Raw genomic sequence first — 7,682 nt, 5'->3', positions numbered from 1 at the left:
AAGAGAGAGATCTCCAGCAGTCCAAATTCCCACCACACACCTATAGTCCTAGCCATGGGAGAGTCCCTCAACCCTCACAGCCCCAAGTCTGACATTCGGAGCTCCCTGGAGAATGCATTGCTCTAGAGAGCAAGCTCACACTGGTTTTCACACACCTTGGAGTCTGAAGCAGCTGCAGCACAATGCCATTTTGAGAGCCTAGCTCCCAGTAGACTCTGTCCTGTCCTGCCACTGGGCTGAGGTGAGAGTCAGGGGCAACAACCCCACTCCCTAAGCAGAGTAGTGGCCATGTATTTTCGCATGCCCCAAGGACAAATTCCCCTGCCTGTAATTACCACCTGCAGGCTGCTGCAGGGCTGAAGTATGAATAAAGATTGCAACCTCTTATGAAAACTTCCTATCTTGAGTGCTTCCAGAAAAAGCAACCCTGCTCTCCCCAGTAGCAGGACTAGGACTACAACACAGACACTGCTGCCCCACCTGAGCAGGCTTACAGCCTGGGGATCACCCTGCCCCTGACTACTGAAGTCAGCACCCATATACACCACTGGTTGGCCTGAGGTAAGGTCCGCCCAGCCCAGCTCCATCCCCATGACACCCAAGCACACCATCCAGGGGTCTGGGTTTTGCCGAGCCCAGCCCACCACCAGTGACATCTGAGGACTTCTCCTGGGGTCTGAAGTCAGGTCCACTCAACCTACTGCCACCACCATAGTGGGAAGCCACTCACATGCATCACCTATGGCTCTGGGGACCTACCTGTCCAAGCTGTCATAGACACACCAATATAAACGTGGATTGTTTGGGTCCCAGAAGGTTGTCTGACCACTGCTATTGCCCTTGCTTATGCCATTCCTGTTGCCCAGGGGCACAAGAGCCCACCTACCTGCCCAACCTATTTCTGTTGCCATTTGTGGCACCCAAGCAAGCCATCTGGAGGCCCAAGAATGGGCCTGCCTGGACTAACACCAAATCCAGTGAACATCATTGTGGGACCCAAGGACAGGTATGCTTAGCCAAATGATACCATCTCAGGTGCCCAAAGTATGGCCCACTTGGCATCCCAGTCCCTCAAAAAATCTTCACCATAGCCTCCCCTAGCAACCATACCCCAAGCCACCAAGAAAATCATAGACACCACTGACACTGTTTACAGCTAGTAAATCATATAGAGACTACACTACTGAACACACCCAGAATCAAAGCCAAAGTACCCTACCCAACCAACGCATAGATGCATTTTCAGGAAACAGCTGTCCCCCATGAAAGCAAATTCAAAACATTGGAAGAAGTGACTGTGATCCCTGTGACACCATATCTGCAGATATCAACATAAGGACACAAGAAACATGAAAAAGAAAGGAAACACAATACTGCCAAAAGAACACAGTAACTCTCCACCAACAGATTCCAATCAAAAAGAAATTTATGAAATTCCAGTTAAATTATTCAAAATAATGATACTAAAGAAGTTCAGTGAGATACAAGATAATTCAGAAAAATAAGGTATGAATGAGAAATTTACCAAAAAGCTAGATATCCAAAAAAGAACCAAATAGAAATTCTGGAACTGAAGGATTCACTAAATGAAATACAAAATACATTTGAAAGCTTTGATACTAGATTAGATCAAACAGAAGAAAGAATTTCAGAATGTCAAGGTGTTTTAGAATAATCCAGTCAAACAAAAATTTTAAAAAAAAATTTTTAAAAGAATGAGGAACAAGGTTTTGTGATAAAACATCATAAAGTGACCAAATATTCTTATTTTTGGTGTCCGAGAAGGCGAAAAGAAAACAAAAGAGTTAGAAAATCTGTTAAATGAAACAAAAGATGAAAATATCTCAAGTCTAGCCAGAGATTTAGTCATCCAGACACAGGAAGTTCAGATTTCCCTAAAATAAACAAAATTCAAAAAGGTTTTTACCATGGCATATTTTAGTGAAACTGTTGAAAGTCAAAGACAGAGAAATTCTAAAAATAGCAAAAGAAAAGCATCTAGTCATCTGTAAATGAACCCCTTTCAGACTAACAGAAGATTTCTCAGAAGAAACCTTACAGGTCAGGAGAGAATGATACAATATATTCAAAGTGCTAAAAGAAAGAAACTACCACTCAAGTATACTATACCCAGAAAAATTTTCCTTCATAAATGAAGGAGAAATTAAGTCTTTCCCAGACAAGCAAATGCTGAGGAAATTCATCATCACTGGACCAGCTCTACAAGAAATTCTTGAAAGAGTCCTATACCCAGAGGAAAAAGAACAATAACTACCATCATGAAAACATAAAAACCACTGGTAGAGCAAACATACAAACAAGGAAAAGAAAAAACTTAAATGTAACCACTACAGAACACCATCAAACCACAATGATAAACAATAAGAGAGAAAGAAAGGAACAAACGACATACAAAACAACCAGAAATCAATTTTTTAAATAACAGGAACAAGCCCTCACGTATCAAAAACAACCTTGGATGTAATCAGATTACCTTTACACTTAAAAGATACAGATTGGCTGAAATAGAAAAAAAAAATGATCCAACTATTTTCTGCCTGCTAAAAACTCATCTCACCTATAAGGACACAGATAGACTGAAAATAAGGGAATGGAATAAGATATTCCATGCAAATAGAAACCAAAAGTGAGTAGGAATAGCTATACTTTTATCAGATAAAACAGACTTTAAGTCAAAAACAGTAAAAATAGACAAACAAGTTCATTGTATGATAAAGGGATTAACTCAGTAAGAGGATATAGCAGTTCTAAATATATATCCACCCAACACTGGGGCACACAGATATTTGAAGCAAATATTATTAGATCTAAAGGGAGAGACAGACTTCAATACAATAATACTTGGGCATCAAATCCCACTTTAAGCATTAAACACATCATCTAGACAGAAAATTAGCAAAGAAACATCGAATTTAAACTGCATATTAGACCAAATGGAGCTAAGAGAAATTTAAAGAACATTCTCCTCATCAGCACACAGAACATTCTGGATAATAAATCATATGTTAGGGCACAAAACAAGTCTCAAAAAACTTTTTTTAAAGCCAAAATCATATCAAGTATCTTTTCAGATCACAGTGGAAATCAGTGACAAGAGGAACTTTGAAAACTGTACAAATACATTAAAATTAAACAGCATGCCCCTGAATGACCATTGGGTCAAGTAAGAAATTAAAGAGAAAATTTTTTTTAAAAAATGTTGAAACAAATGAAAGTCAAAATACAACATACTAAAACCTACAGGATATAGCAAAAGCAGTGCTAAGAAGGAAGTTTATAGCAATAAATGAGTACCTCAAAAAAGTAGAAAGATTTCAAATAATCTAATGATAAACCTCAAGGAACCAAAAATGGAAGATAAAACCAAACACAGAATTAGTAGAAGAAAAGAAATAATAAAGATAAGAGCAGAACTAAACAAAATAGAGACTAAAAAGTACAAAGGATAAATGAAATAAAAAGTCATTTTCTTAAAAACAAATAAACAAAATTGATATACCACTTGCTACAGTAACCTAGAAGAAAAAAGAAGACCCCAATAAACAAAATCTGAAATAAAAAAGGAGACATTACAACTGATACCACAGAAATACAAAAGATCATCAGAGATTATGAACAATTATATATTAACAAACTAGAATACCTAGAGGAAATGGATAAATTCCTTGACACATACAGCCTACCAAGATTGAATGTGAAAGAAATAGAAAACCTGAACAGATCAGTAATGAATAATGAGATTCAATCCGTAATAAAATGTCTCCCAATAAAGAATAGTTTAGGATTGGATGGCTTCACTGATTAATTCTACCAAATTTTCAAAGAAGAAATAACACCAATTATCCTCTAACTATTCCAAAAAATTAAAAAAGAGGAAATTCTTCCTAACTCATTCTATGAGGCCAACATTACCTTAATACCAAAACCAGATAAGACACAACAAAAAAAGTAAACTACAGGTCATATCCCTGAAGAACACAGAAATAAAATTTCTTAACAAAATACTAGCAAACCAAATCCAACAGCACATCAAAAAAGTAATACACCATGTATTAGTTCATTCTCCCACAAATCCAAACTGTATCATTCCACCCTGACCCCTCCCAAATCTCACGTTCTCCTCATGTTGCGAAATACAATAATCCCTTTTCAACAGTTCTCCAAGTCTTGACTCATTTCAGCATTAACTCAAAACTCCACAGTCCAAAGTCTCATCTGAGACAAGGCAAGTCCCTTCTGCCTATGAGCCTGTAAAATCAAAAATAAGTTATTTGCTTCCAAGATACAATGGGGGTACAAGCATTGGGTAAGTACTCCCATTCCAAAAGGGAGAAATAAGCTAAAAGAAAGGGACTACAGGCCCCATGCAAGTTTGAAACACACCAGGGCAGTCATTAAATCTTAAAGCTCCAAAATAATCTCCTTTGACTCCATGTCTCACATCCAGGCTACACTGATGCAAGGGGTATGTTCCCAAGGCCTTGGGCAGCTCTGTTCCTGTGGCTCTGCAGGGCTCAGTGCCCATGGCTGTTCTCAAGAGCTGGCATTGACTGTCTGCAGCTTTTCCAGGTGCATGGTACAAGCTGTCAGTGTGGCTACCATTCTGGGGTCTGGAGGGTGGTGAAACTCCTTTCACAGCTCCACTAGGTAGTCCCCCAATGGAGACCCTGTGTGGGAGCTCCAACCCCACATTTCCCCTCTGCATTCCCTTAGTACAGGTACTCCATGAGGGCTCTGCCCCTGCAACAGACTTCTGCCTGGACATCTAGGCTTTTCCATACATCTTCAGAAATCTAGGCAGAGGCTCCCAAGCCTCAACTCTTGCACTCTGTGCACCCACAGGCTTAACACCAAGCAGAAGCCTCCAAGGCTTATGGTTTGCACCTTCTGAAGCAGCAGCATATGTACCTGGGACCCTTTGAGCCATGGCTGAAGCTGGAGCAGCTGGGATACAGGGAGCAGTGCCCCAAGGCTGCATATGGCAGCAGGTCCCTATGACTGACCCATAAAACCATTCTTCCCTCCTAAGCCTTTTGGCCTGTGATGAGAGGGGCTACTTCAAAGGTCTCTGAAATGCCTTCAGGGACTTTTACCCATTTTCTTGGCTGTTAATACTTGCTTTCCTTTCAGTTATGCAAACTTCAGTTATGCAAACTATGCAGCTGGCTTGAATTCCTCCCCAGAAAATGGGTTTTTCTTCTCTACCACATGGGTCGGCTGCAAATTTTCCAAAACTTTTACCCTCTGCTTCCCTTTTAAATGTATAAGTTCGGGGGGCAAGGCAGGCGCCGAGGATTGCAAGGGCTCGTAGTGGCCAGAAACCTGGCTCAGAGTGGTGGCAGCCCAGCTTCCACTGCCCGTGAGCTAAGGACAGTCCACTCCCTCTCGTCGGCTCCAAATCCTGATCCAGGCGGGGGCCAGAGGCCCCTCGCCTCCCCTCTGAGGACCGAAGATGAGCTTCCTCTTCAGCAGCCACTCTTCTAAAACATTCAAACTGAAGAATATCCCTGAAGGATCTCATCAGTATGAACTCCTAAAACATGCAGAAGCAACTCTAGGAAGTGAGAATCTGAGACAAGCTGTTATGTTGCCTGAGGGAGAGGATCTCAATGAATGGATTGCTGTAAATACTGTGGATTTCTTTAACCAGATCAACATGTTATATGGAACTATTACAGAATTCTGCACTGAAGCAAGCTGTCCAGTCATGTCTGCAGGTCCAAGATATGAATATCACTGGGCAGATGGTACTAATATTAAAAAGCCAATCAAATGTTCTGCAACAAAATACATTGACTATTTGATGACTTGGGTTCAGGATCAGCTTGATGATGAAACTCTTTTTCCTTCTAAGATTGGTGTCCCATTTCCCAAGAACTTTATGTCTGTGGCAAAGACTATTCTAAAGCATCTGTTCAGGGTTTATGGCCATATTTACCACCAGCACTTTGATTCTGTGATGCAGCTGCAAGAGGAGGCCCACCTCAACACCTCCTTCAAGCACTTTATTTTCTTTGATCAGGAATTTAATCTGATTGATAGGTGTGAGTTGGCACCTCTTCAAGAATTAATAGAGAAATTTGGATCCAAAGACAGATAAATGTTTCTTCTAGAATACAGTTACCCTCTTGTTTCATCTATTGCTAGAACTATCTCATTGCTATCTGTTATAAACTAGTCATACAGACTTTAAGAAAACAGGATAAAAAGATACCCATTGTCTGTGTCTACTGATAAGATTATCCCAAAAGTAGGTTGGCATGATAGTTTCCGAGTAAGACCTTAAAGACACAGCCAAATCTTAAGTACTGTGTGACTACTCCTCTTATTATCACATAGTCATACTTGGTTGTAATATGTGATGGTTAACCTGTAGCTTATAAATTTACTTATTATTCTTTTACTCATTTACTCAGTCATTTCTTTACAAGAAAATGAGTGAATCTGTTTTAGGTGACAGCATAATGGACATGAAGAATTTCCATCAATAATTTATGAATGAGTTTCCAGAACAAATTTCTTAATAACACAATCAGATTGGTTTTATTCTTTTATTTTACAAATAAAAAATGTATTTTTCAGTAAAATAAATAAATAAATAAATATATATATATATATATATATATATATATATATATATATATATATAAGTTCTAGTTTCAGGTCATTTCTTTGCTCATATATGTTAGCATATGGTATTAGAAGTAGCCAGGCCATATCTTGAATGCCTTGCCGCTTAGAAATTTCTTCTACCAGATACCCTAAATCATCATTCTCAAGTTCAAAGTTACACAGATTCCTAGAGCAGGAGCACAATGCCACCAACCTCTTTGTTGACACATAAGAAAAGTGACCTTTGCTGCAGTTCCCATTAAATTCCTCACCTCCACCTGAGACCTAATCAGCCTGGTGTTCCATGTCCATATCACTATCAGCATTTTGTTCACAACCATTTAACAAGTCTCTGGGAGGTTCCAAACTTTCCCTCATCTTCCTATTTTCTTCTGAGTCCTCCAGAGTGTTCCAACCTCTGCCCATTACTCAGTTCCAAAGTTGTTTCCACATTTTCAGGTATCTTTATAGCAATGACCTACTTCTCAGTACCAATTTTCTATATCAGTTCATTCTAATACTGCTATAAAGAAATATCTGAGACTGGGTAATTTATAAAGAAAAGAGGTATAATTGGCTCATAGTTCTTCAGGTTGCACAGGAAGCATGGCTTGGGAGTTCTCAGGAAACTTACAATCATGGCAAAGGGTGAAGAGAAAGCAGGCATGTCTTACATGGCTGGAGCAGGAGGAAAAGACAGAAGGGGGAAGTGCTACACACTTTTAAACAACCAGATCTCATGAGAACTCACTATCACAAGAACAGAAAGGGTAAAATCCGCTCCCATGTTCCAATCACCTCACACCAGGGCCTTCCTCCAACACTGAGGACTGTATTTGACACGAGATTTGGGAAGGGGCACGAATACAAACCATATCAACCGTGATCAAGTGGGATTTATCCCAGGGATTTAAGGATAATTCGATATACAAAATCAAACATGTGGTAAATCACATCAACAGAATAAAAGGGGAAAAAACATATGATCATTTTCAATAGGTGAAGGAAAAGAATTTAATAAAATTCAACATCCCTTCATGGATAAAACT

The 7,682-nt window shown here is 39.5% G+C and overlaps 1 pseudogene across 1 annotated transcript; it reads left to right on the top strand.

Annotated features, from left to right (window-relative positions):
* The first annotated feature begins 5,298 nt into the window (after positions 1-5,298).
* LOC104659788 lies at positions 5,299-6,137 on the top strand (annotated as a pseudogene). Its single transcript, XR_004056402.1, has one exon. The product of XR_004056402.1 is annotated as an MOB kinase activator 1A pseudogene (transcript).
* The last annotated feature ends 1,545 nt before the right edge of the window (positions 6,138-7,682 follow it).

The sequence above is a fragment of the Rhinopithecus roxellana genome, chromosome 3, assembly GCF_007565055.1.
Source record: "Rhinopithecus roxellana isolate Shanxi Qingling chromosome 3, ASM756505v1, whole genome shotgun sequence".
Taxonomy (NCBI): Eukaryota; Metazoa; Chordata; class Mammalia; order Primates; family Cercopithecidae; genus Rhinopithecus; species Rhinopithecus roxellana.
This window is presented reverse-complemented; position numbering and strand designations above follow the sequence as displayed.